General features: G+C 32.4%; 1 long non-coding RNA gene across 1 annotated transcript; it reads right to left on the bottom strand.

Moving 5' to 3' along the window:
• Positions 1–703: 703 nt before the first annotated feature.
• Positions 704–2,933, bottom strand: LOC127106764 (uncharacterized). The gene is made up of 2 exons (XR_007795486.1): positions 2,599–2,933; positions 704–1,101 (listed from the first exon to the last, which is right to left on the bottom strand). It is a non-coding gene; the product is annotated as an uncharacterized LOC127106764 (long non-coding RNA).
• Positions 2,934–11,425: the final 8,492 nt, after the last annotated feature.

The raw sequence follows: 11,425 nt of genomic DNA on the forward strand, positions 1-11,425 counted from the left end.
ATTGGTGTAAAGATCATGGCGCATTCAAGTTCTATTGATTTATGTTTTATGGTCCATTGACTTGAAGTTCACAGTTTCATTCATGGTGCATTCATGGCCCCTTTGGTCAAGTTTTATGGTCCATTGGTTTAAGGCTCATGCAAAGGTCCATGGATCCAATTTCATTAGGCATTCATTATACATTGATCCATGTGTTATGGTGCATAAAAGATCATGGTTTCAAGTTGATTTCTAAACATGACTTTTGGAAGAATGTCCATTTGAATGTAAAGCATGCTTCATTAATTATAAGACCTTTTCTCATTCATAAAGCTTTCATTTTATTCATTCAATACCATCTAGATTGTCCATACAAAAGAAATGTTAGAAATTGCATTTTTTACAAAAAAAAAAAGTTGACTTTTGATCAACTGTTGACTTTTGGTCAACCGTTGACTTTTGGTCAACCAATCGACCAAAATCAAAAAAACATTTTTTTACTGTAGTAAGTTTGGTGTATAGCTCATATGTTAATAGATTTCATTAGTCATTTGTCACTTATGGATTTTTCATTTGCATTGCATTAATAAAAGGGCATTATAGATTCAATTTAAAGTGGAAACCATTGGCATTCTATTATAGAAACTTGCATCTCATAAGAGTGTTTCATACATTTCATACAAAAAGAGTAAAGTTTGATTTGAATTTGAATCACAAGTTTGAATTACATCACATAAGCATTGCATTACATTCTTCATTACAAGCATAAAATCATTTACATAAACTAATCGCTTTCCATTCAAACTATTACAGTTCACTTCCCAAACCAATTCACATACTTACATCAACCATACATTCCAAATTTACATAGTTCAATTGCAAATTAACATTTAAAATTACAACATGACCATAAAAACCAATGATGCATTCCAAGCAATGCACTCCAATTGCTCAAGCCATAGTCTCTAAATCCATAATCAGCTCCATGATAACATTGACCCTTAGCCAATTCCAACAAGCTTCATAACCAATGCAAGCCATCCCGAAGCCCATTCAAAGCTTTGCATTAGCCATTGAATTCAAGCAAGCATCCATCATACACTTCAAAGCCAATAAACCAACCTGCATAATTGTAACAAAATTAATGAGCACAATTTTCACTTTTCAACTCAACTTCCAACCTTCTAATTTGACTCCAAACTGAACTCAATATCATTTCCAACTTCTGACTTCACTAACATATAAGAACCTTCCCTTTCACTTCCAACTAACTCAGAACCTTCTAAATTGTTTTCATCACTCCTAACTGATTTGTAACAACCTCCAACTAACTTCTAACTGTTTTTCACAATGCCTAGCCGTTTCTCAACCTCACAACAGAAACTCCAACAGAAATGAATTGAGAGGCTAACAGAATCAGAAACCATATAAACTAGGGGTGTTCGTGGTTCATGAACTGAACTGAACCAAACCACATTTATAGTTCAGTTCAGTTTATAATAACCATTTTACAAAAAATGCAGTTAATTGCTAAAATGGTTTCAATTCAGTTTAAAACTAGTTTATAACCGGTTTGTATTTATAAACTAGTTTATAATCAGTTTGCAATTATAAACCAATTTTATAATTTGAACGGTTTCAAAATCAATTTTTTTAATTTCATAAAAAATAATTAATTTTAAAAAAATGAAAATATTTATTTTTTAAAAAAAACTTTTATTTATAAAAATTATTTAAAATTTTTATTTTTTTGAAAAAAAACCTGAATAGATATTTTGAAAATTTCATGCAAAAAAAAAATATTTTAATTTTAATTTTTTGGGGAAAAAAATTCAGAATAAATTTTTTTCGAATTTTATTTTCGGAAAAATAAAAAAAAAATATTTTATGTTTATATTTCATAAAATTTGGGAAAAAATTTCACTATAAAAATAATTTTATTCTGAAATTTTTTTTTTTCAAAAAAAAAATATTTTTTCAGAATTTTTTTATTTTGGAAAACAATAATTTTTTATTTTTCTGAAAAAAAAATTATTTCAAATTAAATTATATTTTTTTAATGAATAAAAAAAATTATTTTCAGAAAAAAATTATTTTTTATTTTATGGAATACAAAATATTTTATTTTCAGATTTTTTTCTAAAAAAACTATATTTTTTTCTAAAAAAACTATATTTTTTTTTATAATTTTATTTTTAATTTTTAATAAAATATTTTTAATTTTTCATAATTATAAATATTTTTAATTTCTATTTTTTTTCACTCTCAATAATTTTTCCTTTTTTTATTAAAAAAATTATAACTAAAACAGTTTATAAAAGAAAACTAGTTATGAACCGGTTTTAAACTGAATTATAATTGGTTAATTTAAATGGTTCAGTTCATTAACCATTCAAGTGGTTTAGTTATTTTATGGTGCAATGCAATTCAGTTTAGACATGTAATTTGGTTAACCATATTTTTGCACACCCCTATTATAAACACAATACATTTCACATTTCAGGGGTGGAACTCTTTTTTTCCACATTCTCGATCCAAAACAGCATAGGAAAGAAGAAGGAGAAAACGCAAGCGAAGAAGAAGGATGATTCAAACAAGAAGGAGAAGATTGAAACGTACCTGGAAAAATCGAAGCAAGACACGAATCCGAAAAGGTCGTCTTCATCTTCAACGACAACGCAATACACGGTAGGTCCTCGCTCTTCCATTGATTTATTATTCGCATAAAGCTATGATTCGGGATTGGATTACGACGACAAAGTGGGGCGCGGATTCAGGGACGTTGTTCGTGATTCATGGTCGAGATCCTTACGCCATGGAGTAAGAGCGGCGGCGCCGTTTGGTTGCACTGGCTGACCTACAAATCATGTTGGAGCGGGACGTTTTTCAATTGAGAGCATGGAACCCGATTTGGAGCTGTTCGAGGGAATCTGTTGTTGAGATTCTTGGGCCTTTGGCCCAAGCCAAGTGAATTTGGGACAATGCACCCCTCAATTTTTTTCTAAACCCCCAGGCCCATTGTTCATAATTTATTTCTTAATTCTTGATTAATCCTTAATGATTTGTTTAATTACATTTTTTATTAATCTTGCTGATAAGATTTTTTAATCCATGTTAGAATTAGGAAAGTTTTCTTGATTTTTGATTCTAGATATTAATTCTTTTTTGTTGATGTTTGATTAGTTAAAATTAGATTTAGTTAGAGTAATTAGGTTTAATTAGGTTTAATCAATTTTTAGATTAGATTTAGTTTTTTTCTTAATTTTCCTGAATTAATGAATTTAATTAACCATACCATGATTAAGATTTAATTCAATATCAATACCCTTGTAAAATGACCATTTTTCTCTTAGATTTTCTTTTTGCCATTTTTTGCCATAAATATCATGCTCCTTTAGGACTAGATTTTGATTTAGAATGTTAAATAGTTTTAATCAAGTTTTTGACTAACAAATGCATGTCCCCCTTAGGAATAGCCTGTGAATTTAATTCTAACCCTTAGATTGGGTTCGTCATAATTTTCAAGTCGATTCAAACCCTCCAATTCAAGTTGATCAAAAGCATTTTGATCATGTATAACCCCACAGTCCATTCAAGTGATCAAAAGTCACTTGATCACTTGATAAGACTAATTATAACACTGTGGATCTCCAAGCTTCAAGTCCATACTATCACGCAAGACATCCCAGTCACATAAAGCAACGAATTATACAAGATACATCAAAGGTAAATACTTGGTAAATACGATTCAAATTGTATGTCATGAGCCTTAAGTAATAAGGAATTATGAGACAGAGTATCTCTTATCCTTGTCTAGAGTGACTTTGCGTATGGGGCGTAGGCCCTAGCTATTCAAAGCATTCACCCTCATTCATAGACTTTAGTGTGATTCTTATCAAACAACTGTCAAACACTCTTCATATTCCATTTAATCAATCATTTATTTTCCCTCAATCATCTTGTTGTCAGTCCCTGTGGGCTAAACTACAAAAGCTCTGACTTTCTCATTGCACGGCGAGAATACGTAGGCAGGAGTAATCAGATTCTTCGCGAACTACCTTATTTATTAATCTTTCATTCTTCATTCAACAATCAATACCATCTTTTTGAGATCAAATCATTTCCCCTTTGGATTCACCAACTAATGTCTTCCTGTGAACCAAGAGATGTTTGTGTTGTCAAACCAAACATTTTATTCCTTCCTTTTTGGCCAAAACCTTGTGAACCCAAAAGAGGTTTGTGCTGTTAAACCAAACATTTTATTCCTTATTTTTTATCAAAACATTTGTTTACTCTTCGGTTCATAGTTTATTCCTTCATGGATCCAAGATAATATTCTCCTTTGACCTCAAATTAATTGTACCCCAACAAGTGATATACTGTTCTTTGTACCTAACAACACTTTCTTGTGGCCCCATATACACCCTTTTAGGACGACCTAATCAAAGTCCACCTTGTGAACCAAAAGTTGTTTGTGCTGTCAAACCAAACACCTTATCCCTTCTTTTGGCCCAAACCTTGTGAACCAAAAGTTGTTCGTGTCAAACCAAACATTTTATTCCTTTCTTTTGACCAACGAGCTTGTTTACTCTTCGGTTCAAAGTTTATTTACCTTTATGGGTTTCCACGTCACCATTATGTTGGTACAAGTTATACTTTTCATCATTGTAATCAGACCCTTGAAGTTGTTTGTCTTGTTAGTCATAGTTGCCTAGGCAAACACTTCCTTATCTTTCCTTTGTTTTCATGGTTCCACGAACTACGAATGCTCTGACTTTTTCACTGCATAGTTAGAATATGTAGGCACGAGGATGCGAATCTTTGGCGAGCATAATCCTAATTATTCCTTATTCTGCCTTAGGGCATCTTCCCATTCATCTTCATGATACATTCATATTCTACTTCCATTCACTTCATGTGATATACCCTATTCTTTGAGCCAAATACACTATCTCTTTGAGCTCCATCTTGTATTTCCTTGTGAATCAAGAGTTGTTTGTGCTGTGAAACCAAACACCTAATTCTCGTTCTTTCGGTCATGACAAGAGTGGGTATGCGTAGGTGCCTCCACGTCTTAGTTTATACCAGTTTTAGTCTTGGGTTCATATTTCATCTATGTTGGAGTTCAAATCATACAATCCTTTGGTTTAGACCATACCTTTATCACAACTTTTTTTCACCTCCCACTACTAGTTCCATGAACTACGGAGCTCTGCATTTCTTATTGCACCATAAGAATACGTAGGCATGATGACCCCAATCCTCACCGAAAACTTTATCTATTTCTTTCCTTTTCCCTTATTCTTTCGTGAGTATCCTTTAGATATAACATACATTCGAGCAAGAACAACCAAAATGGTTCCCATGGAGTACCATGGATGTTAGGGATGCTAATACATTCCCCTTGCGTAACCGACTTTCTTACCCAAGATATCTCTTTCCCTGGGTTTTTTTTCGATATTTTTCCTTTCCTTCGAGAATAAATAAAGTTTGATGACGACTCTGTTATATGTTCGAGCGTGTGATGCGTTCAGGTATATTTCTGCTAGCTTCATTATCAAAGTTGTTATTATCAAATGGTTTAAATCATCTTTTGATCCCTGTAAGTTGGCGTATTTTTTATTTTCGTCCATGTATCTTTCTTTCCTGAAAATAATCCATGAATGTTAAAAAAAAATGATTTTAGTCCCTAAAGTTAAAATCCGCAAGAAAATGCAAAGAAAAATCCACAAAAAAACATACGAATTTTTCTACAGATTTTAATTTTAAAAACTAAAACCAAATGAAATTCAACATATAAGAACTTTATAAAAAAAATATTTTAAAAAAAATAAAAATACAAAAACTTTCATTGATCAAAAAATTATTTATGTTTTATCAAGTCTTATCAAATATATAAATTAACATTTATTTATAAGGCTGTGTTATATGATGTTTCATAGAGTTAAATGTTTGTGACAACCATGACATACATGTGACGTGTATAAGAAAATTAAAATAGTAAAGATATGCAGTGAAGAATAGTTATTCTCTTGTATGAAACCCATAAAAGCATCGGAAAGATATACGTACCTCATAATTTACCACCCATACCACGAATTTTTATGTTTTTGTGTCTATCTACCAGTAATAATTAAAACTTTATAAAAACATGATCTGCCTCTTATTTATTCAGATTAAAGATGTCACCAAACCTTTCTATCAGATAAACCTAGAACTTGTCATAGTTTCCATTCAAATCTATGACATTGAGGATCCAAATTCTTGTAAATATTGAGTAACCTAGGTAACTATACTAGTTTGGGATATACATAGACCATCAAAAGCTTTAACTGAATCTATAACATTTGAATTTCAATATTAATAACATCCACCATCATGATAAGTGTGTTACTATTGTTTTCTGGCTTCTAACTTAAGCGTCTTATTGTCATTTAATAGTGACTGATTCTCGTATGAGAATATGTTGGGCATACAATTCTCCTTTCTCGATTAAATCTCTCCATACTAATGTTTGAATTCTTATCACTCCAACAATCACATTAGATGTCCTTAAAGTAAATTTTAATGTCAAACAATTTTTTTAAATTAATTTATTGATTAAACTTACAATTTTTTGTAACATTTTAAAATATTTTGAGATTTAATTAATTAATTATCTCAATTAAATAAATTATAATAAGATTTAAAAAAATATAGGTACATTTTGACAACGATTACATAATTTCTTCAAAAATTGCAATGGAGGTTGTCAAGAAGTTTTTTTAATTCTTAGAAAGTCTCCCCCCATACTCACACTCTTTCGTCCATTGAAAGATATCTGACTTTTTCAATGTTGCGAAAAAGAGGATGAATTTGTCGCATTCAAAAGATATGAAGCGGGATAACGCTACAATTCTTCCAGACAGTTGTGGAAGCTTTTTCATCGAAGTTGAACTCCTCATATTTATGATTGTCTGAAAAAAAAATTAGGTTTGCTTCAATTACTTAACTTGTTAGCATGAAAACGAGGTCTTGATGACCATGTTCATCAATGTCTACTTTTAAATTCCGCCCTATCTTGCCGGAAAAGATGATGTCCTTCAGTCTATGGTACATTGCCTTGACGATTTTCAATTCAAACGGCATGACTTCATATTAGAAATTGTTGTAATTAATTATGAAAAATGTCTTTAGCGCATTATCAGGGTTCATCCTTATCTGATTGTAATTCGAGTATGCATCCAAAAAATCAGAATCCCGAGGTGTCATTGATTAGCCTATACAGGCTCGGTAGCATAAACGAATCTTTGGGACATACTTTGTTTAAGTCGGTGAAATACACGCACATTCGCCATTTTTTGGAGACCTTATTAACCATCAAGACATTAGCTAACCAAATTGAATATTTGATCTCTTGAACCAAACCTAGTTCAATTTCTTCACTTCCTCTAAGATGTGTGCTCTTTTATCTTTCCCTCATTTGTGCTTCTTCTAAGCGACAGGTTTAAACACGAACTTAATTGCTAAATGATGACATGTCGTATCAAGATCTACTTTGGGCATATCAATTGGCACCCATGCAAATAGATACACATTATTTTGATAAAAGGGTTCATATCTATGTAGTTTGATGCCTTTTAAGGCCTATTTGAATGGTTTTCAATCCCTTTGTAGGTGTTAGCATGTCCTCCAAAGGGTTCGCCCATGGGTCTAGATCCACGTAGTAGATTTTATGTGAGTGGGATAAGCAGACGAACTATAACATATTAAAGTTGACGGACTATAAGATTTTTATCATATTTAGGTTATCCCCATAACAAATTCTTTCCAACTCCAACTTGTCATTTACTATCTATGTCAATTTGTTGCTTAAAGTGTAATTTTTAGTTACATACTTGATAGTGTGGCTTCCAAAGTGTTTATAGTCAATCGACTAATGATGATATTGTATGGGATAAAATGCTCACATCCATATATCTTAATTCTAGAGTTTTTGTGCTTCCCCCTTTTCAAAAATAGTTAGAATGGTGACATCTTAGAACTTGCACATATTCTCAAGAAAAATCGACCAACGAACCCCTAAGAGGCTGGATGAGCTCTTGATTTATCCTCAAACCTTCGAAAACATCTGAGTAAAGAACGACAAATAAATGACCAAGAGGATGATTCCTTTTGAGTCCCCTAATCATGAATTTGGAGGTTGATTATCATGGAATCATCTTCATTGAGCATGATTCCTTTTGAGTCCCTACTGAAGAAACTGATTTATGATGTTGGGATGACTATTTTTAAAGGTGGTGCTCTGGCGATGTGCATCAATTGTATGACATACTTTTTCGTGGATCTTATTAGTTCATTTGTTGTTCTTTAATTGGATGTTTTCGAAGGTTTAAGGATAAATCAAGAGCTCATTCAACCTTTTAGGGGTTTGTTGGTTGGTTTTTCTTGAGAACATGTGTAGGTTCTAGGATATGTCACCATTCTAACTATTTTTGAAAGGGGAGGAAGCGCAAAAAATCTTAAATTAAGATATATGGCTGTGAGGGCTTTATCCCCATACAGTATCATCATCAGTCGGCCGACTTTAAACACTTTGGGAGCCACACTATCAACTATGTACCTTAAAATTACCCTTTAAGCAACAGATTGACAGGGATAGTAAAAGAGAAGGTGGAGTTGGTGAGAATATCTTATAGGGATAACCAAAATATGATAAAAATATTATAGTTTGTTAGCTTTAATATGTTATAGTATGTCTGCTTATCCCACTCACACAAAATCTACTATATGGATCTAGACCCACACGCGGACCCTTTGGAGGACACGTTGAAACCTACGAATGGATTGGAGACCATTCAAATAGGCCTTTAAGGCTAATGGAGTCCTATTTTTGGCTTATCTTCTTGGAAAGGACCGTATTTCTATGTTTTGAACATTTCCATGCACGTGTCTTTGTAGGAGACATCCTTTAACTAGTTTTGCGACCATTTTTTAAATGGTGGAATTCATCGGTGTGATGGCCCCATATCTTTTGATACTTGTACCATTTATCTAGATTATTCCCCCATGGAATCTCCTTTAGAGGCTTGAGGCTCATGAATAATTTTCCAATGTTATACATATTGAAGGATCCATTCCCTTCGTGTATTTAGTGCAGTGACACACTCTAAAGATTTCCAGTCGGGCTTGAAAGGGGCTTTCTCATAGACAGGTAATGCACTTTGATTTCTTTGATATTTGATCACCTCCGGCTTACCACCTTGTTCCTTTGCATCCCTTGTATGGATCTATGTGCTTTCCGATATAAAGCTTATAATCCTACAAAAGATCATTTTTGAAGTTCCGATGACGATAACAATGATTGTTGAAGTCGGTGGCAATAGCTTTCAACTATCTGATGATGGAATTATACTTGAAGATATATTAAAACCAATATCCAAAAATATTCAAGATAGTTCTTATATCATTGGATTATTTAGAATGTCTTGAAACTTCAAAGTATGAAAGAAAGAAACTGTGAAAGCTCGTTAGGTCGTGTCTGTCTGAGTGATGAGAGTTTTGTAAAAGTAAGGAAGTAACTCCTAAATACTAAGCTAACTCACACAAAAACTTAAAAGTCTTTTTAATCTCTTTTAACTCTCAAAAATGTTTTCAAGGTTGAGCTAAGTCACTAGGAAATTTTCCACTCTCTTTTAAAGGCCTCTTTGAACTACCCAGTCGATTAGGGCATTAAGCCAATCGATTGGAAATACTTTTTTGAACTAGTCAATCAATTGAGGCATTAAGTAAATCTATTTGATAAAGCCTAATCGATTAACTAGGACATTATCTTAATGACTTATAACTACTCTCTATCCAATATTTTCATAATGGCTAAAGGTAATCAATTTAATTGATCATCAAATCGATTGGGACAAGGAGTCAATCGATTGGGACTTTAATTTTGCCCATGGATCTTCTTCTTTTTTTGGATTTTCCTTCTCATATATAAAGGAGGGTCGCCTCCTCTTCATTACACACCATTTTTTGAATCTTTTCATTTTTTTAAATTTATCTCTCTTTCAATCTCTAGAAATTATTTTTCTTCACTTAAGTTGACTTGGTGATTTTGAGTGAAACATTACTTGTGATGAAGAAATTGTATTGGTCGTACTGTTGTTTCAATTTTATAGAGTGTGATACTCTTTAGAAATTGAGTATGGTTCGTGAGGTAAACTAGTCATAAAATATCTGTTTTGGTTTTTGGAACTTTGCCAAAAAAAATAATTCAATTTGGTTATTGAGATAAGCCAGGAAAATATCTAAATGGTTTGTTATCTTGGTCTAGATAAAAGCTCTCATTTTAGTTGGATATTTCCTGTAAAATCTCAAGATCATATTGTATAAAGGTTTGTGGGCATAACATGTAAAAGCTCAAAGTTTATAGGCAAAATCTCAAGAAGATCACTTGGTGCAATCTATCTAACCCTTATCCTCTTTAATTTTTGCCATTTATTTTTACTAGTTTTATTCTCGCTGCTATTTACTCGATTATTAAGAAATTTCTTACATGATTTTAAGCATAATTGAGAAAATCCCTAAAATAATCGTGAATTTTAAATACCACAATCCCCCCTCCCCCCACCCTACTTGTACTTGAAGTCACTTTTCCAACAAGTGGCATCAGAGCCAAACTCATGTTAAATACTAATTATCTGAGGAGGAAAAATGTCTTCAAATTATTCACTATACAAACCCTCATCCTTTAATAGAGAAGGGTATAGTTTATGGAATTAGAATATGAAATTTTTCATAAAAGGGATGCATCGTGGTATTTGGAAGTTTGTGAGAGAAGGTTCATTTGTTTGTTCACACAATGTTAATGGTGTTATACTAAACAAACCGAAAAAGGACTGGGCCAAAGATGATAAAGAAAATATGCAATGTGGTCCAAAAGTAAAAACCGTCATCACCACCGCTCTCGGTCTTAATGAATTTTTATGATTTTCTCATTACAATACTGGAAAAGAAATGCGGCACATCCTCCAACCCACGAAGGAACTACTGAGGTAAAGAGGGTCAGGTTGAAAACATTAAACCGTGAGTATTAACCATTCGTAATTCAACCCGAAGACAGAATTAATCAAATGCAGACATTATTTACCCATATCATGAGTCATATGAGAACTCTGTAAAAAAACATTTTCAAATGAGGAACTAGTCATAAAAGTTTTTAGGTGTATAAATCGTAGTTGGCAACCCAAGTTCACCGTGATTTGTGAATCTAAGGAATTGGAGACTATGGATGCACACACCCTGTTTGGAAAATTGCAGGAACATGAAATGGAACTAAAAAGACTCGTCGTAGATGAAGAAGGAGAAAAGAAAAACAAATGTCTAGCACTCAAGGTTGAAGAATCCAACTTTGATGGTAATGTGACTCTTATAGTAAATAAATTCAAAAGGTTTTTAAGAATGGGAAGAA

This window comes from Lathyrus oleraceus, chromosome 7 (assembly GCF_024323335.1).
Source record: "Lathyrus oleraceus cultivar Zhongwan6 chromosome 7, CAAS_Psat_ZW6_1.0, whole genome shotgun sequence".
NCBI classification, from domain to species: domain Eukaryota; kingdom Viridiplantae; phylum Streptophyta; class Magnoliopsida; order Fabales; family Fabaceae; genus Lathyrus; species Lathyrus oleraceus.